Consider the following 23,298-nt stretch of genomic DNA (forward strand, 5'->3'; position numbering starts at 1 on the left):
TGTCAGTTTCACGCGCTGTGATTTGCGTGGTAAAGAGGTTTCCCTCGGTTTTCCTCAACCGAGGAAGAGTGCTGCAGCCCACGGGCATTTTGCCATTTGCTGAGAGAAAAGCCCCTGAGTTCCCAGATTTTGGTGACCTCACAGTAAAAGGTGAAGGGATAGTATAATCTCACTTGGTTTTGTGGATAGAACGGAAGGGCAGGGTCCCCCACGCCCTCATCCGTGATTGAGCGGCTGGCCCCGGGCCTTGCTCCCCGCCCTCGGAAGTGTGGTGCTCTATCGCCACCTGGTGGACGTAACACGCCATGCAGGGGGCGGCCCAGCTCCCCCGTCTGGGGTAGGACTCGGAGCGCGGCTGCCCTCCGGCGGGGGCCGAAAAAGAGGCAGTGGGTTCAGGTGACTTCTGGGCAAGGGGCGGGGCTGAGGAGAAGGAGCGAGGGTGGATGGGGAACTGCTGCTCGAAAGTCAACTGACTTGGAGAGCGACAATGGCCCCATTGTGTCCGGGGGCCTTGACCTTGATTTCCTGCCACTCTCATCCCCGGCGTGCCATCACCCGGGTCTGATTGGCCGGGAGTCCACTCCGTGACAGTGGGCGGGCGCGGGGGCTGGAACCGGGCGACCGGCTCCCCGGAGGCCCGGGACGCGCGACTGGCCCAGTCCCCCCAGGAAGCCCAGGGGAAGCCGACACCTCTCAGAAGTCCTTTCCTACCCCCTCTGCACCGTCAGGAGTGTGGGGGCCGGAACCGCGGGCTCTCTCGTGGAAAGGCGTGGCGCGGGGTGGGGTGGGAGCTAGGGACTGAGAGCTGCCATCTGAGAGACCCTCCTCCAAATTAGTTATGGGATCCTCGGACACAGGCTTTACAATCTGCCACTTTTTTTTTTTTTTTTTTTTGCTGTTCTTTAAGTACACACCCACGAGTACCACCACCATTCCCATTGTAAAAAATATTACACAATACAGTAAAAAGCTAAAGCTCTCCCCCTCTGTCACACTCACCGCCCTCCTCTGGTAACTACTATTGTTAGTTTCATGAGTGTCCCTCCTGACCTCGCTCAATGTATATGAATCTGTACAGTATGAAAATATGTCTATGAGTTTGTGTATGGACTCTCTGGACCTCCATTTTCTAATGTGAAAATGGAAATGAAAAAAACAGAAAAGCTTCCTGAGGTCATTGATGGGGAGTGTTTAGCTCAGCACCTGGCACCATGTCAGTGACTATTGTCATCATTACCGTCTTTCTTGTCATTATCATCGGGACTTGGACCCAATTCTGAGGTCTGGATAGATGCCCTTTCTTACTCCACAGCCTGCTCTTCCCCCTTCTAACAAACTGTGATAAAAATCTGTGTTCTCTAATGCCTGTGTTTTTTTTAAAGCTAGAAAGAGCATCTGGTGTTTTCTGCATGTTCTTCCCTGCCCTTGGCTTCCTTCACCCCCCTCCTCCCCTCGCCTTCCATATTTGACCTAGAGGCAACCACTCACCCCATAGAAGGGAGATCATCCCATTCTGGGCCAGAGGAAGAGACTTCCATGGCCCACATGGCGCTGCTGAATCCACATAAAAGTGGTCCCCTGAGCAGCAGTAGGGCGGGTGGCTCAAGAGCGCAAGCGCTCTGTGAAAGGCCACATGGTAGAGCCGGTAAGTGCAGGGGCAGCTGGCTGAGCACCCCAGCATGTGGCCAAGGGCAAGTCCCTTCACCTCTCCAAACCTCAGCTCTCTCACCTGCACAATGGGCTCCTAACAGTAGCCACCCCATTCAACTGCTGTGAGACTCACGCGGTACCCATAAAGGGCCCTGGCACTGAGAAAGCTAAGTGGTAGTTATTATTATGTTGGAAAACAACGTGTCGTGTTTATTTAGCACGTTAGGCTTTAGCACGTTGCAAAGGGAATTGATAAGTTCTTCCTTCTCTTTAAAAGGAGTTAGTCCGGAGAAGGAAGTTTGGTTTTGATTGACAAGTCTCAAGAGAAAGGGAAATTCCTTTACCTACCCGTCTGTGGAAGCAGCCACCTGTCACTTCCTGGAGCTGTTGCTGGCCCCTGAGATGGCCAACAGAGCTCCCTCCAGCCAGAGAGCACCAGAATACAAGACCCTGAAGGACCTCGCTGCTCCTGATGATGCAACAGGGAAAAGTCAAACCCACGTGAGTAAGACGAAGCCACATCACCCACCAGGCAGGTGCTCTGTGCCAAGCCTGTGCACACCATCCTGCTCAGCAAGCGGTCCCTGTGACGCAGGGGCTTTATTGGGGGGAAAAATTAATGCACATGCTAGCTCATATTTATTCAGTGCTTATTAGATGCCAACTGTGTTTTAAGCCTAGTGAACAAGTCTAGGAGAGAGAGGATTTTGCCCTCATGTAAATTGCTTTTAATAGTTCTGCACATGAGAACTTCCTCTCCTTTTTTTTTTTCCAGGTATAATTTACACACGTTAAAATCACCTTTGTTTTTAGTGTAAAGTTCTATGAATTTTGGCATGACTGTGTCTGAACCATCATCGCAATCAAAATATAGAATATGTTCATCACCTCCTGAATTTTCCTTTGCTCTTTAGTGACCAGCCCCTCCCCCAGCCCCAGCCACTGACAGTCACCAATCTTCCATCGCTGTCCCTAATAGTTTTGACTTTCACAAAACGGAATCTTTCAGTATGTAGCCTTTTGAATCTGGCTTCTTTACTTACCATGATGGGGTTTTTTTAAATTTTTTATTGTTATGTTAATCCCCATACATTACATCATTAGTTTTAGATGAAGTGTTCCATGATTCATTGTTTGTGCATAACACCCAGTGCTCCATGCAGAATGTGCCCTCCTCAATACCCACCACCAGGCTAACCCATCCTCCCACCCCCCTCCACTCTAGAAGCCTCAGTTTGTTTTTCAGAGTCCATCGTCTCTCATGGTTCATCTACCCCTCCAATTTCCCCCCCTTCATTCTTCCCCTCCTGCTACCTTCTTCTTCTTCTTTTTTTTCTTTCTTAACATATATTGCATTATTTGTTTCAGAGGTACAGATCTGAGATTCAACAGTCTTGCACAATTCACAGCGCTTACCAGAGCACATACCCTCCCCAGTGTCCATCACCCAGTCACCCCATCCCTCCCCAACCATGATGTTTTGAGAGTCATCTAGATCGTTGTACCCATCAGCAGTTTGTGGCTTTTTTCTTTCTTTCCACTTTCTATTACAAGAATATTCAAATATAAAGTTGAAAGAATAATACAGTGAACACCTATAAACCTACTACCTAGATTCAATAATTGTTTCCATTTTGCTCTATTTTAAAATGATGTATATACATAGGCATATATTTGCTGCACCATTTGAAAGCACGTGGTAGACACTGACACTTCCCCTCTAAAACTTTACATGTATTACCTAAGAATGAGGACAACTGAGAAGCATGTCACACTGAGAAAGTTGACATCAATTCTCAAGTGTCATCTACTACCCATCCATTTGCAAGTGTCCCCTATTTCAAAGAAGTCTTTTGTAACCTTTTACCCGCTTGTCACCGTTTTGTTTCTAAATTTTTAGTTTGAAATAATTATAGACTCACAGGAAGATGCAAAAAATTAGAGTCTTGTGTACCATTTAACCAGCTTCCTGCAGTGGTGACATCTTATATAGAGCTGTAAGAGAATATCCAAACCAGGGCACTGACCTTGGTACCTTACTATTAATTACACTGCAGACCTTATTCTGTATTCACCATTTTATAAGCTGCACTCATTTGTGTGCATGGATGTGTGTATAGTTCTATGCACTTAAATCCCGTGTATGGATCTGTGCATCCACCACCACATCCAAGGAAGGTAACTGTGACCTCATCATGGAAGGACTTTCTATTGCTGCCTCTTTGTACGGACACCCACTCTCACTTCATGCCTCCCTGTCCCCTGGTGATCACTAACCTGTTCTCCAACTCTCTAATAGTCTTATCATTTTGAGAATGTTTTGTGTATGAAATCACACAGCATGGAATTTTTTCACTAAGCATAATGCCCTTGAGGTCCGTCTAGGTTGTCGTGTGTATTCTCAACAGTCCATCTCCTTTAGTGGCTGAGGAGTGTCCTTACACAGATGGACCCCAGGCTAGCCGTCCACCAGCTGAAGGACATGTGAATTATTTTCGGTTTTTTGGCGATGATACATAAAGTTGCAAACGTTGATGTACAGGTTTGGATGTGAACATAAGGTTCATTTCACTTGGGTAAATACCTAGGAGTGGGATCGCTGGTTGCACAGTTAAGTCTAAGTTTATCTTTTTGGGAATCCCTGACCCCTTCTGCTCGCTGGCCGCCCTGCCTTGCATTCCCAGCAGCACGTGTGACAGTGGTCTTTGCTTTGCAACCTGCCCATCCTGGCTATCATCCTCCTTTTTTTTTTTTTTCTCATTCTAGCCATTCTAATATATGTGTAACGGTATCTCACATAGCTTTTAAGTCATAAATAAGACGGTTATAACTTCTTAAAGCCCTCCAGTGGCTTCCCATCAATGGCTTCCCATTGAATAAAATTCAAACTCATTTCTGAGGCCTTCCCAGACCTCTTAGAGGCTCTGTCTCTAGCTCTGCTCCAGCCCCAGCAACCTCCTGTTTTCTCTAATGCCCTGAGCTAGTTCCTCCTCCAAGGCTTTTCACTTGTGGTTCCTTTTGCCTAGAATGTTCTTGCCTCAGGTATCCACAGGGCTCATTCTCTCCCTCTCTAACATCAGCTTCTCAGAGAAACTTGCTGATGGTCAAAATAAGCCCCATCCCTGCACTCCCCTTCACAATTCTCTTACCCCATTTTGTTTTTCTTCATGGCACTGACCTCTGCTTGGGATAATATACAACAGTCACTGAATCAGTTGCTGTCTGTCTCCATCCTGAGGGCACGGATTGGCTGTTGGAGGACTGTCTCCACTGCTCAGCACAATGCTTGGCACAGAGGAAACACTCGATAAATACTCGCTGAATGAATGTGTATCAGAAACTCTGACCCTTTTCTCATCCTCCTGACCCACCTTTTACTCATCTGGCATCCTGGCGACCAGCTGGGAGCAGGCGAAAACCCCTTGGCTTAGCTGCTCCCCATGGCTCTTGCCTTCTGCCCACGGCTTCTCTCTGACCTCGAGCACCACGGTCTGCTGGTCTGGGGAGGTTAATCCTGCTGGGGCAACCGCTGATCAATGGAGTTGGAGTTGGGAGATATTTGCTCCCTTCTCCGACACTGGGTGGAGGCTCTGAGGTGCACTCGGCCGGTCCCTGCAGGATGGAGCCCCAGTTCCCCGCAGCAGTGACCAGCTCCAAAGCACACCATGTCCTGGCTTGGTCCCATCTGCTCTCCCCACTCCCCTGCTCCTGTCCCCTAGAATCAGGTCTATAAGTGACTTGCAAGTAAGCTCTTTCCCTGCTTTCTCTCCCTGCAAAGAGGTAGCAGGGATGGAAAAGAGCTCAGATTAAATTAGAACAAATATATGGAGCCTGTAGTCTAGTGGGAGAGACAAATAGTAATTAAAAAAAGGAAACGATTTAAATAACTACGGTTGAAGGGATAGATTTTTCAACAAATGATGCTGGAGTAACTGAATATCCAAAAGGAAAACAGTGGATCTCAATCCCTACTTCACAACATACTTGAAATAGATCAAAGAACTAAGTATTTAATGAAGAAAAACTATAAAACTTCTAGAAGAAAGCATAGGAGAAAATCTACATGACCTTGGGATAGGCAGAGTTTTCTTAGATCACAGGTAAAACTAATCATAAAAAGGGGCGGAGACAGCATTAAGAATATGAAAAGGTAAGTCACAGAATAGAAGAAACTTTTGCAATACATATTTTTGACAATAATTTGCATCCACAACATACAGAGAAATATATAACTCAATAAGAAGAAGGCAAACAACCAAATTAAAATATGGCAAAAGATTTTAGCAAATAGCTTAAAAGAAGATATACAAATATTCATAAGCACATGAAAAGTTGTGCAATAGTACTAGCCATTAGGGAAATGTAAATTAAAACCACAGGATGACACCATACACCCATTAGAATGGCTAAAATTGAAAAGACTGGTAGTAAGTGTTGACAAGGACACGGACCAACTGGAATTCTCATGCATTGCTGGTAGGAGTGTGAAATGGAAAAGCACTTTGGAAAAAAGGTTGGCAGTATCTTATAAAATTACACATACACTTACCATCTGCCTAGCGATCTCCATTATAGTTATTTACCTGAAGGAAATAAAAATGGATGTCCACACACCAGACTTATACCAGAATTGTCAAAGCAACTTTATTTATTTTAGCCCCAAACTGGAAATAGCCCAGGGGTCCATCAACAGGCCAATAGATACATTGTGGAATATTCACACAATCGCTTGGAACTCAGTAACAGAGAAACAAATACTGATAAGCACTACAACAGGAATAAACCTCCAAAACATTAGGCTGAGTGAAAGAAGCCAGATAGAAAAACACATACCATATGATTACATTTAAATAAAATTCTAGAACAAGCAAAAGGAAGCCATGGGAACAGGAAGTAGAGAAGCGGTTGGCTGGGGCTGGCCCTGGATGGGTAGGGGGCGGGGGATATTGATTGGAAAGAGCAATCAGGAAAATTGAATGGGTTTTGGAAATACTCTGTATCTTGAGTAGAGTGGTGGATATATGGGTATTTGTCAGCACTCATCTAACGGTACACCTTTTATTTATGCAAATTCTACCTCAATAAGGCTGATTTTGTTTTTGTTTTTTTTTTTTTTTAAAGATTTTATTATTTGAGAGAGAGAGAGAGCGAGAGAGAGCATGATGGGGGGAGGGTCAGAGGGAGAAGCAGACTCCCTGCTGAGCAGGGAGCCCGATGCGGGACTCGATCCCGGGACTCCAGGATCATGACCCGAGCCGAAGGCAGTCGCTTAACCAACTGAGCCACCCAGGCGCCCAATAAGGCTGATTTTGAACGAGAAAGAGCTATAGCTTTGTGACAAGTGCTCCAAAGGGAAGAGAATATGGTATTATAAGAGAGAAAAATGGAGAAGGAAGACTACTTCTGATTGCTTGGGCAAGGAAGGACTCTTGAGGAGGGGACACTGGAGCAGAGATCTGAATGTCAAGATGGAGCCAGCCATGGAAAGATCTAGGGGAGGGCATTCTAGGAAGAGGTCACTGCAGGAACATAGACCCAGAAGCAGGAAGCAGTTTGGTGCTCTCGGCAATAGTCCGAAGGCCAATGTGACTGGGTGAAGTGGGTGGAGCAGAGAGTGGTAGGAGGCAGGGTGGAGAGGTGGGCAGGAGCCAGATCTTGAAAGACCTTATCAGCCCTGATAAAGGTTTGGAATTTGAAATGAATAAAATGCACATCCCTGTGTGGGTCTAGTAGGGCAGAAACACATAAGCATATAAAGGCAAAATAGGGTCATGGGTGATATATTTGGGGAGTGTAAAAGGAGGGATTACTCAGCGCTACTGGGAAGGCTTCCTAGAGGAGGTGACATTTCAGTCGAGATTTAAGGAAGAGTAGCAGAGGAGAGAGGATATTCCAGTGGAAGGTACTGTGTCTATAGAAGCCCAGAGACATGCAGCCCCATGGAACATTCAAAGACCTAAGCATAATGTCAGTCTAGCTGGGGTTTTCCCTGTAGGGTAGGCATGGAAGTGGCAGGAGATCTGAAGCTGTAGGGACAGACTTTTGAACCCTGCAGAGGATGGAAAAACCCTAAAGAATTTTAAGTAAGGAAGTATTAGGGCCAAGTCTACATTTCATTTTAAGATTTTATTATTTATTTGTCAAAGAGAGAGGGAGAGCACAAGCAGGGGGAGCAGCAGAGGGAGACCAAGAGGGAGAAGCAGGCTCCCCGCTGAGCAGGGAGCCCGATGTGGGGCTCGATCCCAGGACCCCGGGATCATGACCTGAGCCGAAGGCAGACGCTTAACCAACTGAGCCCCCCAGGCGTCCCTAAATTAACACTGCAAATGAAGCCCTCCAGAATGGGCAGGTGGAGAGCAGGACCACTGGTTGTGGAATGAGAACACAGGGAAGGTCTGAACAGGGGCAGGCGGGGCAGGGAGAAGGGCCGAACTCTGTGAAGAGGCGACTGGGCCTGTCCTGAAGCTGGGGGGCCACGTGGTTTCTGGCTTGGAGGCCTGGCTCCCCTGGGGGATGATGAGTTAAGTAGGACCGATGAGGAGAAACAGGTTGAGGAAAAAATATGCAGTTTGAGGCACCAGGGGGCCATCGATGCGGACTTGAATGTGCACCTGCTCCCTCACAGGGCTCATTACCTGAAGATCCCTAGGCCCTGGTCCCAGGGAGTCAGAAGCTCTGACGCTGGTAGACGCCATACCTACGGGTGCTGCCAATTTGGCTGCCCCAGGGGCCTGGAGCAGGAGGTGGGACAGGTGCATTCTCATCTGGAATGTGGCCAAAGCAGTCCGGCAATTCAGGCAAAGGTGGTGTCTAAAATGGGGCTCGGGCTGGAGTGAGAGCAAAGGTAGCTCGTGTCTCCACTGCGGCAGCTACAGAATTGCAAGAGAGTGGCCCTGGTCATCATGTGTAACTCCTGATTACGTGTCCAGGGAGCCACAGAAACTAGGGGTGGGGCCAAGGCTGAAGCACAGGTCTGCATACGCACCCTCTCCTAGGTTGTAGATGGGGGTGGGTATGGGGGGGATTCACGGAGGCCGTGGTGAACTCTGTGTGAGTTCCTCAAAGAGAGCAGCTTCTACTCTGTGCACCAACCAACCTTCACTGCAGCTCTGCGAGCTTGGTCCTATTATTATTTTCATTTTACAGATGAGGGAACTGAGGCTCAAGAGGTTTAGTAAATTGTTCTGGGTCCCAAAGCCAGGATGCCCGGGAACCCGGACTGGAACACGGGCCTCTGGACCTTTCGATTCATAGCATCGCCCTGCCTCCACAAGTGGGAGAGGTCACTTTTTCTCTTAATCTTAAATGATCTTCCAAGCAAGGGAGGGGGGCACAGTACAAGTTTTCTTTGTCTCGTCCTATTCAGAAAGTATGTATGTCCTGGGGGCCTGGGTGGCTCAGTCGGTTAAGTGCCTGCCTTCGGCTCATGCTTATGGTCATGGTCATGGTCCCGGGGTCCTGGGATGGAGCCCAAGCCCCGCGTCGGGCTCCCTGCTTGGCGGGGAGTCTGCTTCTCCCTCTATCCCTCCCCCCTGCTCATGCTCTCGCTCACTCTCTTGCTTGCTCTCTCGCTCATAATAAAATCTTTAAAAAAGAAAGAAAGAAAGAAAAAATCTAGGTCCTTGCTTCGTGTGTTTTCCAAAGAGGCTCCCAGGGCCTCATGGTGCAAACGGAGTTGTGAGGTCCCAGCTCACAACTGATCGCATCTCACAGCACTGCCACCCACCTGCCTCCCGCAACAGAAGGAGGTGGTTGAGGCGGCGGCCACGGCAAATCTGTCCCCAGCGCCGCGCAGTCCCGTTTGGCTGTGATGAAATACTCACGGCATATGGCTGCAAAGCTACTATCCTGAGAGCGGACAGGAATGGGATTTTTCATGTGCCAGATTTCACTTCCTCTCTGAAACAATTCTTGTAGTAAACAGAGGTTTTCTGATCTTAAGATCTGGAGGATGGGAATTCCTTTACACCTTTTAAGTAAAACTATCCTCTTGCAGAGTTTCATTCTATTGATGGTGCAGATGTTTTTTAAAACATTAAAGCTCTTCTGGGTTCCCTCCCTTCCCCCAAAAGCCAGGACAGGAGGAGGCCAGGCCACCACCAACTCTGTTCCGGCCCCAGACCACCCCAGGGAGGAGACCTCCCTATGCCGGTGGCTGTCACCCCTTGGTAAATGGGGTGGGGAAGAGGAAAGGCTTGCTGAGCATGGGAGGCCATGGGGTGGAGGAGGCGAGGAAGGGCCAGGAAGCGAGTAGAATGTGACTTTTAGGAGGAGAATTATTTTGAACCACGTCTTGTGTGCTGACAGCATAATGATCATTATTAGGACCTCAGATGTAACACGAAGCCCGCCCTGAAGTAAAATTTTCCCTTTCAGATAAGCGTGGCTTGTCAACCCACATAGGATGGTTCTCTGCCAACCTCCTTCACACTGGCTGGGGTTGGGGGGCGTGGGTTGTGTGGAATGTTCCAGCTGCTTCCTCACTCTTACCTTTCATTAAGGACTTCGCTTTTTTTAGTAAACAAGCCACCATTTTTCTACCTTAGCCTTATGAAATACTTGTGTGCAAGGACCACAGCTGTTTTTGCAGCTTCCTACCCACATTGAGTTTCAGAGCTGCTATCTGGAGTCTACCCTCCCCAGGGACGCTCCTGGCCACACTGTGACCTCCAATAGAGGGGCAGACCCAGGGCCTGAATTATGCCAGATTATTTTTTGGCTTTCACAGTGTTTTAAAAATCAGTTTTCACGTCAAAATCCTGTTTGCGGGCTCCTCTTGAAAACTCAGAAAACCTAGCTGCAGTGGGCCACTTTCCCTGTGACACGGGGCTGAATAATAGTGGCTCCCTTTGCACAGAGTTTGGTCTCTGGTTTGCCAGAGTCCCCACCACTCCCCATCAGCCCCCATCCACACCCTAAGAGAGAGTAGTAAAAAGGCAGATACGGAGATAGGAATTTCAGTCTTGACTCTACCACTTACTTTCCGTGGCTCCTGGAGCGGATGTCTGCATCTCTCTGAAGTCTGCTTTTAATCCCTATGAAGAGGAGAATAAGGCACTCACTGAGACTTTGCCAGGTTTGTTTATTGGTGTATACTTCCTGTCAATAACAGAGGCAGCTGGAAGATGTATACAAATGGACAGACTATTGCAAATGTAAGCTTCATCTAAGCAAGAATTTTCTAAATCTGTTTTGTTTATTCCTACGTCCCCAAAGTTTAGGATAGTCCCTGGCACATGGTAGGCATGTAGCAAATGTATTGAATGAATATGTGGATTTAATGTTGCCTTGAGTTCTTATGCTTCATATGTTATATGCTGAATTATTATTATCGGTCCATTTTATAAATATAAATGCAAATGGACATAACAGTTGAGTATTTCAGGGCTATTCTTCAGAGCCGTTGATGGGAATTTCATGGCCGAACTCCACTGAGTCATCGCCTAAGAGAAAAATGTGTTTTACTCCAGGACTGAGATCCTCAGATCATTATCTGAATACCAGGCCACTTGAGGAATCAGCGCCTCAAAAAGTCACAATTAAAAACGCAGGCATTTATGTGATGCTTCTTGAGAACTCAAGGTGTGCTGTACAAATACTTAAAGCATTAAGTGCTCCCGGAAGCCCTTTCCTCAGAAGTAACACTTCCAGAGAGGAGAGTGCATTTAGGTAAAACCAATGGCAGGTTTTATGCCAGATCTCAACCAGGCTCAACCTCTGAGTGCTGAAAATTTGCTCCCCATCGGATGCAACTTTCCTGGAAATACAGGAGAAGATAGATTGACTCCCAACTTGATTCAGCGTTAACCTATTGGACTGTTGTATTACTTGTGCCGTAGGCTTTGTGGTTCGGGTTATCGGTGGCCTATAGGGGTCAGCTGTGTTTTTTGTTTGCTGGGCATCCGTTTCCTAGTTATGGTAACTAAACTTCACTTTTCCTAGGGAAGCCATTCCTTGCGCACTTTCAACTGTAGGATTTGGTGGTGCCTCACCTCACACCCAGCTCCAGGGGAAACCATGGAAGGAGCCAAGGTATCACATCTAATGGCTCCAACCACACATTCAGAAAAAAGCAAGTTACCGAAAGCCAAGGCAAACACTAAAACCTGGAGCTTTTCTTAAGACTGTTGGGAAAGAGAATGCCTTTTGTTTGCTGGGACTTTCTGCTGTGAGAATGGAATTCTGATGCTGCCAGAGGCACTACTTGAGATGCCGAGAAAAGAGAGCTGAGCCGGAGAAAGCAGGAGAGGAGAGTCCTGGTGACAGTGTTTGAGTGACTGGATCCAGCCACGCCTGAAACTCACTTTTGAATTTTTGGTTTCATGAGCCAATAAATAAAATCTCTCTCCTTCTTTCTTAAACCACTTTGAATAGCATTTTGGTCAATTGCAGTGGAGATGTTCGTAACTAGCAAATTAGAATTTTAAAATGTAGATCAGAAGAAGAGGCACAAAACTGCGAGATCCATTGCTCAGATGAAAACCAAAACCTTGAACCAAGGCCAGAAGCAAACTGATGAGTTTGCCTCTTTTCCTTGACCTGGACCTCAAATTCCGTTAGACGCTGGCAGAGCAATGAGCTAAGAAAGAGAAGCAGCAGCATAATTGTTTGTTTCATTTCTTTAATACCCTGACACAATACAGGAATCCAGTCATTCTCTTCTGGAGTTGGTGCTTGTGTTGGCCACATTCATTGGCTTTGTTTCACATGTGTTCATTTGTCTGCTTCCATAAATAGAAGATACTGAAATAAGCCAGAGGCCAGGTCTTAGTGGACCTCTCCAGTGCTTTAAAACTCTCTGGACTTGGGGCGCCTGGGTGGCTCAGTCAGTTAAGCATCTGCTTTCGGCTCAGGTCATGATCCCAGCGAGCCCCGCATCGGGCTCCTTGCTCAGTATGGAGCCTGCTTCTCCCTCTACCTGCCGCTCCCCCTGCTTGTGCTCTCTCTCTCTCTCTCTGTCAAATAAATAAAATCTTAAAAAAAAAAAAACAACTCTTTGGACTTGACCTAGAGGAGTTTCACTAGTGTTTGCCATTGAGCCAGGGAGTTCCAGAAAGATGTCCAACTTGCGCAGCACCTAGAGGAGTCCGTTTAGTAGAGTTACTGAGTGCTTCTGTGCCAGGCTCCAACTTCCACACCGCTATGAGCAAGTGATGGCAGGCTTTCTCTTTTTGAGGAAGGCTTGTTTCCAGTCCCTGACCCTTTGGGGCTGCATGTGTGTTGTGACCCGCCCTTTCCCTTTTGACTGGCCTAAACTCTGCTGCCCAGAGATTCTTTACAAAAGACTGCCCCCCGTTCTCATTTCCCATTCCCAGGAGCGTCACAGGTTCCCTGTAGGTTTCATATTGAATCTATACTCTTCTTAGCCTTTAATAAAACAAATGCCAAGACTAAAAGCTCACAGTTTGGAGCTTTATGGAATGCTGGCACTATTTTTTTTTTTTCCAGATGAGGAAACGAAGGCACAAAGAAGTCAAGTAACTTGCTCAAGTCACATGGCCAATAAGTGATGGAGTCCAAATGCAGCCCTGTCACTCCAGCTCCAGACTCCATCTTCCTACCAGAAGGTTCTGCTATCTCCAGAGCTCTTCCACAACCTGTGCTGTCTCTTACCTTGTTCCTCACAACTCTACAATTTCCGCAGTCCACTTAGGCTGGTCTTATGGTTATGCCTACTGTTCTCTGATTTTGTTGTCTTTGCTTATTTGTTTAGTCATTCATTCATTCACTCGCTCAGCACATATATACCGAGAATGCTCTCTTTTCTCCCACTTCTCCAAATCCTGCCTTTCCAGGCTCTGCTCCACACCCTTCCTTTCGTGCATCCCACCTTAGCCAGTGTGGCATGGCCTCCCTTTCAGGAGTTCTGGGGACACAGGAGGGTATGACAACATCGTTGAGCATTCTGTTTCACAGGGGCCTTACTGGGTCTCACGCTCTCTGGCTTTTCCACCAGGAGGCAGATGCCTGGAAGAGGAATTAAGGGAGCACCTCTCCTTTTGTAGCCATCACAGCTTTGAGGGCACATTAGCCATCCAAGAAACATTCTTTCATCGAATTGTTGAGTGAACAAACGGGATCCAATGAAAATACGATGGTTTTTAAAATGGCCTTGTGAAGGGGCGCCTGGCTGGCTCAGTGGATAGAGCACGTGACGCTTGATCTCAGGTTTGTGAGTTTAAGCCCCATGTTGGGCGTAGAGCTTACTTCAAAAAAAAAAAAAAAAAAGTGAGATAAAATGGTCTTGGGAAAAATCGTGAATCTGGATTCTTCCTTTCAACAAGACTTCATGTAAAGTTTATGAGGTAGGTGTTATTATCCCTATTTTATAGATAAGATTGAAGCTCAGAGAAAGTGGGTAAGTTGGCCACATTCATAAAATGGATACATCTCAGAGCACAGAATACCCAACCACTGCATCCTGCTGTCTCTGCAGTCCTTAGATGGTTCTCATGAATTCACGTATGTGGAAAATCCATTGCAGCTTCTGTGGCTAATGAACTTCTACAGAAAATATGCTTTGTCAGGGTCTTCTACACAGACATTTTTCTTTATTTCCAGAAATGGAAGGAAACTCACTGCTGTTGTGAAGAAACTTGGAGAAACTCCAGCAACTTCTACCACTGGCCCGCTGCTGAGTCCTGGGCTAGAAAAGAACCAAGTGGGATGTGCAACCTGGCCATGTCTCTCGGGTTCTTGGCTGCTGCCGGCAACATTCTCTGGGTTTGTACTCACATGAGAACACTCCTTCACTATGGACGTGGAAGTGGATGTGGGAGTGGGAAATGTTCTCTTTTTCTTTTGCTAGTTATGCCTTCTCAATCCCAACAGGCTCAGTAAAAGGGGAGTGGGCAGGGACTATACCGAAAATATAACTCATCATCTCTTCTTCCCCAGCACAGCCCCCATTTGTCCCAACTATCATGAGAAGCTCTCCTCCCTTTCAAGGCAGTTATCCCTGCCTTACACCCCCTTCCTCACCTTGTCCTGACCTCATTAGAACCTTAGAGGTGTATGCTTGCCTGAAGGGCCTAGAAAAATTTCCTGCCAAAAAGTCTTAATGTCAGAGTATGGTCCCTGGTCTTCCTTCTTCTTCTTCTTCTTCTTTTTTTTAAGATTTATTTATTTATTTGAGATAGAGAGAGAATGAGAGAGCACGAAAGGGGGGAGGGTCAGAGGGGGAAGCAGACGCCCTGCTGAGCTGGGAGCCAGATGTGGGACTCAGTCCTGGGACTCCAGGATCATGACCTGAGCCGAAGGCAGTCGCTTAACCAACTGAGCCACCCAGGCGCCCCTCTGGTCTTCCTTCTGCATCAGTGTTCGGTAAAGGGTGGATCTTGCCCCTGATGGTCCAAATATGGTTTTGGGGTGTGCGTGAGTGACCTTCATTCCTCAGAGGCTAAGAAGCAATGCTGTATTGCCCTGCCAACATTAGAAGGACACCATAACCCCTCGGCACCCCTTCCTGGGTCTCTCTTTATCTTGCCCTCCCTTTCAAGAATGTGTCCCCAAACCACTGCTGCTTCTCCTTTCTCTCCAATCCCTTCTCTGTCTCGGCTCCCAGCGTGTTTCCCCTCCACCATATCCCTCAAACCTCATTCGGGCTCAATTCTTCCCCCACCCTCCCTGACCTCCACGTGGAGTTCCCCTCTTCAGATCTGCCATACAACCTAGGTCTCCCTGCCCCTGCCCTGCTCCCAGCATCTTCCTGCCCACTAATCTCTACCCCTTGGGACCTTGGGTTCATGTTTTCAGTATCTTTTATTAGTACAGCTAATACTTCATGTCTGAAGCCATGATTCTTCTCTACCTTTCACAACTGTCTTTTTTTTTCTTTAAAGATTTTATTTATTTGAGAGAAAGAGGGTGTGTGCGCGAGAGAGCAAAAGCAGGGGGAGCAGCAGAGGGAGAGGGAGAAGCAGACTCGGGGCTCGATCCCAGGATCCTGGGATCATGACCGGAGTGGAAGGCAGCTGCTCAACCAACTGAGCCACCCAGGTACCCCTCACAACTGTTATTTTTCCCATCTGTATGTGTTTCTTTTAAAAATAAACGTATAAAGATAAAAAAGTATCACTTAAATAGTAAATAGTAAACAGTACAGGTGGTACTTTGAAATGAGACACACTACCCATCATCTCATCTTCAAAGATCATGTCTCAGTCAGCTGGGCATTGCCAATCAGCTAGGCAACACCAAAAGGTGCTCACTGGAAACGGATTATAAGATAATTAATCTTTTTAAATAAAAAAATTCAATCGAGGAAATTTACAGGTCTAATTGGCTTTAATAAATGATTCCTAAATCAGGCAGCATCCCATCTACCTAGTAGAGGGGAGTTGTACAAAATGGAAGGGTTTTTTTTTTTTTTTTTTTTAATAGGAGGGAGGTTGGAGCAAGGAAGTTATTAGCAAAAGAAAAGAAAGGATTTTGCCCTTAGGGGTAGAGTGGAGCGCTTCCTATAACGCAGATCACCCCACCTTCCTTTGAGGGTTTAGAGGGCACCAAGTGACAGATTGCCTCAGTGGTGCTTATCAGGAAATTCCTGACTACATTTCTGGCAAAGGTTGAAATTGCAGTTAGGTTGTGTTATTAAGCCTCGGCTTGGTGACTTGGCCAAAGTGACACCTGGCCAAAGTAACACCGTTTGGGGCCTATGGTTTTTCTTTTTGACAGGTCTAAAATCCCATAGTTTGAGAGGGAAGGACAATATATATGAAGCCTCCATAGCAGTGTGGGGAATAAGAGAGTAAAACTTTTTTTTTTTTTTAAAGGAAGGAAGGAGAGGCTTTATTTAAGATTTTATTTATTTATTTGACAGAGAAGGAGAGAGAGAGAGCACACGAGCAGGGGGAGGGGCAGAGGCAGAGGGAGAAGCAGACTCCCCCGCTGAGCAGGGAGCCCGATGCGGGACTCGATCCCAGGACCCTGCCATCATGACCTGAGTGGAAGGCAGACGCTCAACCGACTGAGCCACCCAGGCGCCCAAGAATGTAAAACTTAAATGAAATTCAATCAGCAAGAAGCCAAGGGAGGAGATAAAAAGTGGTTCTCAAACTGGGACCTCCGTGGGATGTTAAATTCTCACTTGGAAGCTGATGGTCTACACCAGTCACAGAGGTAAAGGGGAGGAAGCAAGCAAGGGGAGGACCTTAGAGAAAAATCAGTTTCTTAAAATGAGGAGCAAAAAATCTTTGCAAGTAGGACTCGCAGGTTTTTCCTCGACTTTGCTCTGGGAGTGTTTCGGTCATTTCTCTCGCTGTTGGAACAAAAGAAGACCTTTAGGACGGGAAGTCTGGGCCTGGGCCCGAATGAATGAGGTCTGACTACGTTCTCTAGCAAAGGCTGCACTACTGACGGCGACGTTTATGAGGAGAAGTTGCCAGGGAGCAGTCCAGTTAGCCACGGCCCCAGTCCTCTCAGGTACAGCTCGGGAACTAAGCCCCCGAACTGTGTGGGTCTAGTCCAAGAAGACACCAGGAGGAGCGGCCTACAGCGAACCCTGGCTGAGCGGGACGCAGCGGGGACACAGGGCCTGCCTTCCAGGCACCTGCACCAGCGGCGAGCGGGTACCATCTGGAGTCTTGGCGAGCTGATCCGACCTGAAACGAGCGCCTGTTGGCGGTCTCAGGTCCACCCCAGCCCAGAGGCGGGCGCACGGAAGCCAGACGCCCCCCTCCGCTTCCCGACTCGCCGACTGACCCGGCGCGCTCCCGGAGGCGCCCGGCGGCCTGCCGGCTCGGGGTGGGGCTCGTGCTGTGACGCCGCCCCCCGCCTCGCCCCGCCCCGCGCGCGTTGCCCGGGTGATCAGGTGACTCGGGGCTCGCGGCGCTCACGGCAGCCGTGACGTCAGGCGCGCCGCAGCTTTTCTCTCTGCCAGGGGCAGGTGCGGTGCATCTGCTGCGGTCTCATCTAGTCGGATCAGATCTCTACCAAGCCGGTGCCCTACGGGTTCGAGAAGAGGGGAGGTGAGTCGGGGCGGACGCAGGCCCAGCCCAGCTGGAACCGGGGAGCGGGTAAGGCGCGGGCAGGGCCCTTCGGAGGTTTGGCGCGCCGGCGAGCTCCCCAAGGAGCACCCCTAGAGCGGCAGGCACCGGGACGGGATGGACCGACTTAGGATGGGGTGTGCGCAGCCTCCGGGGAGGGCCGGGAGCCGGCCCAAAGCCCGCCCGGGAGCCCCGCGGCTGTTCATCCGGTTCTGGGTCGCCGCGCCGCTCCTGGAGGCTGGGGGGCTGGGAGGGTGGAGATTCTGCGCGGCCCGGCCGGCCGGCCTGGGCCGTGGTCTAAAGGGGCTCCGCATTTCAGCGGGTCTCGCCACGCCCGGATTCGGCGTGCTGCGAGCGGGGCTCGCCACACCCGGTCCCGGGGGACTTGTGCGGGAGGCTTCTGCGGCTCTTCGCCTTGGGCTGCGATTTCTGAGGCGCTGCCGGGGGCCGGGAGGCCGCTCGGGAGCCCCACGGGTGGGAGCAGAGGCCGGGGTGTTCAGAGAAGGTGTTGGGGGGTGATTGGGATCTCAGTGGACCTGTTGGTGTAGGTGAAATCTGAGTGGAGTCCTGAGGGGTGGGGACTAATGTCCCCGCCGCGGTTGGGGGTTGGAAGAATAGAGGGAGGGAAAGAGGACCTCCGCGGAAGGAGACCGTGAGCCTTGTGCTGGAGGTAAAGGAAAGACGAGTGTTGGGTGGGTGACTGGACCGAGGGCTGGGGCTGTTTTGGGAAAAAAAAGTTTGGAGAATTAGGTTAGGGCTGGTTAGGAAGAACTCTTTTGAGTGCCTAGCTGGGGCTTTTGTGTTGTGGGGAGCCACTGAATCGTGGGCTGGATTGAGGTAGGGGGAACGCTGGGATGGGGAGACACTGAGGAGGCTGTTGGGACAGCCTGGGAAAGAGGTGACAACGCCTAGAACTCTGGTCTGATGGGATTCTGCGACCCCTGCCTATGAAAAATATAACGAGGACGCAGGCAGCTAGGTGCCATTGTTAGATTAAAAAATCCTTGTCAGAAAAAGGAAGCACCCAGCTGCAGCGCATTTTCTTACTGCCCTTTTTTTTGGTAATTCCTATACCAAAGGTGGGGCTCGAACTTAAAACTCCCAGATCAAGAATCGCACCTCTACTGACTGAGCTAGCTTTGTCCACCTCTTGTCACTTTTGACTGGATTTAATGTCTACCTGTGAGCTTTCCCCCCTCAGTAAGCACAGAGGTTGTACTGTCCACAGAACTTGGCCTTCAGAAGTTTCAGAGTGTCTTAAAAACACTCATTATCCCCAAAGTGAAAGCCAAATGCCAAGTGATTGGTAGGAGAGTTAATGGGGGCAAATTATTAAAGGATAATCAATGCCCAAAACATGAATATGGAACATTGGGGAAACTGAAAGGAGGCTCATGTTTTTTGTTAATTGCAGAGCTAAGAGGGCCCTTCCCCTTGTGGGCTTCTCAGCTTAAGGGTGTTTAAGTGTTAATTGGCCATTTGTCTTACCTTCCTGAGAAACAAGTGGGTTTTTTTAAATTAATTAATTAATTTGACAGAAAAAGGGATAGCAAGAGAGAGCGCGCGCACAAGTGGGGAGCGCCAGGCAGAGGGAGAGGGAGAAACAGGCTCCCCACTGAGCAAGGAGCCTGATGTAGGGCTCAATCCCTGGACCCTGGCATGACCTGAGTGGAAGGCAGATGCCTAACTGACCGAGCCACCCAGGCACCCCCAAGTTTTTGTTTTTTGTTTTTAAGAGAGAGAATGCGAGTGGGGTAGGAGGGGCAGAGAGAGAAGGAGAGAGAGAATCTCAAGCAAGCTCCAGGCGGAGCTCCATGCGGGGCTTGTTCCTGTGACCCTGAAATCATGACCTGAAGAAATCAAGAGTTAGATGCTTAACCGACTGAGCCACCCAGGCCTCCCTAGAAACAGGAAATTTTGATTATTTAAGAGTAATGATTTGCTGATTTATGGTTTTTTCACAGGTCTGGAATTTGCTGATTCTGTGACCTTAAGAAAAAACAAAACAAAACACTGCTGTCCATTTTATACTGAACCTTAGCAATTTATGTTTTCTGGGAGGATGTGAAATGGCTGAACCTTCCCACCAGTTTGTTTTATGTTTGCTGCAGAAAATAGAATTGGACCTCTAGGGATCCTGTACAGTAAAAGGTAGTTGAGGGAACTGCCGAGAACTTGGAAAGGTGGCCGCAGCTGGTTTGTGCGGCGCAGACCAGCAAAGCGCTCAAGGGAGGGCAAATCCAGGGGGGTGGCACTTGGGGAAAATGAACCTCCCTTTAGACCAGTGAGGCCATTCTCTGTAAAATAAGTGTTACAATAGGTCACCTGAGCAATGGGTGTTTACCACACATTACTACTTCCTGAAGAGTTGTTCCTCATAGTAAGTGGTAGGGCTTGTTATGATAGTAATTTTTAAGGGTCTTTGCAGGAGTCGAATAATATTTAGAATCTCTGGAGGTTAGATTTCTTGGCCACATTTAAGAAGAATTGTTAATCATTTTCTAAATCTCTTCGGAAGTGTTTGAGCCAGCCAACTAATCATGCTTCCTTTGGAAAGAAACGGCCCACACCCCATCCCCACCCCCCCAAACACTATAACTATATGCTGTCAGCGTCATTAAGTAGGGCAAGAGTTTTGGGAAATTTTCTACCCCACAAGTTTTCCCATTGGTAGAGAATATGACTTCATTGTCAGGAAAAATATTTTCATGTGTTTCCCCAAACATAAGTATGATACACACCAGGGCTGGCTGTTCTGTGTTGAGGAACAGGAATGCTCTCCGTTAAGGGGCTAGGAGCCAGGGTGAAAGGCAGGCCTGGGGTACAGGCCAGAGACTGAGCCAGGGAGAATTCTCAGCCTTGGCCTTTGTCACCCAAGGCCCTGGGCAGGGCTCTCCTTTCTTGGGAGAGAAACATTGCTCGACCTTGAAACAGGGTCAGAACTCCCTTCCCAGAAGTACCAAGGAGAATTCATGAGAGGCTTATATGAAATTTGAGTTCCTCCAAAGCTGAATCTTTTAATTCTTGGATGAATGGTGTATTTTGAGATGTTGTAAAATAAAAAAGACATGGACATTCTAAATTTTTGTGAAAGCAGACTCTAAGGTGTTCTGTTGTTTTTTTTTCTGGGGTATTTGGGCTTGGTTATCGATAAGCCTATAATCAAGATCTGGAGGCCTGAGGGTAAATGCATGTTTGTGTTTCATAAGGAAATCATTTCAGATGGTTCCTGACTCTTTCTTGGTTCTCTTAGAGTCCCTAGAGTAAGCCGGTAACTTAGCCAGGTGTGGAGCTTTCTGGAGCTTTCTACCCAGTATCCTTTCAACTCTAAAGGAGTTATTATGCTCATCAGAGGTAAAAGTGGATAATAATGCTTCCTAAATTAAATGAAGAATAAATAGTCATCTTTTAAAAATTCCTGTATCCTATGTCAGTCCACCAGTCCTGCTACTCAGATCGGTGTTTACTGATGTGCCCAGGAACTCTACAGAACTACAATATCCATCTCTTAGGCTTCTGTCATTTGTTGGCTAGGCATGGTTTTCACATGAGGGAATTCTGATGGGAGAGGCTTCTTCTTTTTCTCAGGCAGCGCTGAGTTACAGGCCTCCAAGCTCCCAGCGCTTGGCCAAGGCTACTAATTGGCTTGGCTATAAAGTGGGAGTCAGCAATTAAACAGCAGTATAGAAGCCAGGGGATTGGGCATGAGTTGACCCTCCAGCCAAAAAGGTTCACACCACTTCGTGCACTATTTACAAAGGACTCTTCAAAAGGAAGTGAACTTGGAATGATTTCTTATGTAGTTTTTAGGAGACATAGGTGGAATATTAGTATTGATTTAGGCCTCAGAACCAGACTTAGGAAACTGGATGGGCCCTCACTTCTAAAGCAGAGGAGACGAATGGTTTGAATCCAGTCTCTATGGACATTAAGCCTGTGGTATGACTTTGCCAAAAACAAGGGATGATTTATGTTTTTGTGAAGCCTTTCAATTAAATGGTTTAAGGCAGTGTTGGTAGTCATGGTGGGAGGAGAGTTTGATCTACCTGAATTTACTCATTGGGGAATAATGCTATATTCATACTGCCTATCATTAGTTTTCCGATTTATGCTAAAGAATCATTAGTCGGCCCCAGAGAGTTGGCCCAGAAAATACATCATTACTGAGAACTATCAGACCACATGGTCTCATTGTTCAAAGAAAGCTAGTAATGGGGAACAATTAACTGCGAAGTTATTTGGGAAGAAGATGGCCTGGGAAGAGGTACTAGACTTCTGCCACATTAATTTTTTTTTTTTTTAAGTAGCCTCCACACCCAGCATGGAGCCCAGAGTGGGGCTTGAACTCACAACCCTGAGATCAAGACCTGAGCTGAAATCCAGAGTCAGACGCTTAACCAACTGAACCACCCAGGCACCCCTGACACATTACATTTTTAATGCTGTGCACAGTGCTTTACCAGTCAGCTTTCACTGTCGGGACCTTGGGCGGGATCACTGGGGGGGCATATGTCAGCGCAAAACCTCAAGATCAAGAGTAGGTGTTCCATTGACTCAGCCACCCAGGGGCTCTATCCATATCTTGCCTATTGTAAATAATGCTGTAATAAACATAGGGCGCAGATAGCCTTTTGAATTAGTTTGTTTCTGTTGGGTAAATATCCAGTGGTGACATTACTGGATCATATGGTAATCCTATTTTTAACTTTTTGAGGAACCTCCATACTGGTTTTCAGAGTGGTGCACCAGTTTGCATTCCCACTAACAATGCACGAGGGCTCCTTTCAACATCCTCACCAACACTTGTTATTTCTTGTCCTGGTTTTTTTTTTTTTTTTTTAAGATTTTATTTATTTATTTGACAGAGAATGAGAGAGAGAGCACATGAGAGGGGGGAGGGTCAGAGGGAGAAGCAGACCCCCTGCCAAGCAGGGAGCCCGATGCGGGACTCGATCCCGGGACTCCAGGATCATGACCTGAGCCGAAGGCAGTTGCTTAACCAACTGAGTCACCCAGGCGCCCGTGTTTTTTGTTTTTGATTATTTCTTGTCTTTGACTCTAGCCATTCTGATGAGTGTAAGGTGCTACGTCATTGTGGTTTTGATTTGCATTTTCCTCATAATGAGTGATGTTGAGCATCTCTTGAAGTGTCTGTTGGTCATCTGTATGTCTTCTTTGGAAAAATGTCTCTTTAGGTCCTCTGCTCACTTTTTTAATTGGATTTGTTTTTCTGGTGTTGAGTTGTATAAGATCCTGTGTGTGTGTGTGGGGGGGGGGTTTAGATCTTTATGTATTTTGAATATTAACCCCTTAGTCGGATCAATCATTTGCAAATATCTTTTCCTTTTCAGTAGTTTTTATTGATGGTTTCTTTCACCTGCAAAAGCTTCTTATTTTGTTGTAGTCCCAATACTTTAATTTTGCTTTTGTTTTGCTTGTCTGAAGAGACTATCAAGAATGTCAGAGAAATTACTACCTATGTTTTGTTTTAGGAGTTTTATGGTTTCAGGTCTCACATTTAAATCTTTAATCCATTTTGAGTATTTTTGTGTATGCTAAGAGAGTGGTCCAGTTTCATTCTTTTGCATGTAGCTGCCCATTTTTCCCAGCACCATTCGTTGAAGAGACTGTCTTTTCCCCATTGTATATTCTCGCCTCCTTT

The 23,298-nt window shown here is 47.5% G+C and overlaps 1 protein-coding gene and 1 long non-coding RNA gene across 3 annotated transcripts in view; both read left to right on the plus strand.

Moving 5' to 3' along the window:
* PURA (purine rich element binding protein A) overlaps window positions 1-14,755 on the plus strand; it is a 63,293-nt gene extending 48,538 nt beyond the window's left edge. Inside the window, exons 2-3 of the transcript XR_004680885.1 lie at window positions 1,928-2,151; window positions 14,212-14,755. The gene's annotated coding sequence lies outside the window, so the exon portion shown is untranslated. The remainder of the gene's footprint in view (window positions 1-1,927; window positions 2,152-14,211) is intronic.
* A 2,687-nt stretch (window positions 14,756-17,442) lies between these two features.
* Window positions 17,443-23,298, plus strand: part of LOC118016712 — a 61,037-nt gene continuing 55,181 nt past the window's right edge. For both annotated transcript variants that reach the window (XR_004680886.1, XR_004680887.1), the window contains exon 1: window positions 17,443-17,618. This is a non-coding gene — a long non-coding RNA (uncharacterized LOC118016712). The remainder of the gene's footprint in view (window positions 17,619-23,298) is intronic.

The sequence above is a fragment of the Mirounga leonina genome, unplaced genomic scaffold (assembly GCF_011800145.1).
Source record: "Mirounga leonina isolate KUSES-001 unplaced genomic scaffold, KU_Mleo_1.0 Mir_168, whole genome shotgun sequence".
NCBI classification, from domain to species: Eukaryota; Metazoa; Chordata; class Mammalia; order Carnivora; family Phocidae; genus Mirounga; species Mirounga leonina.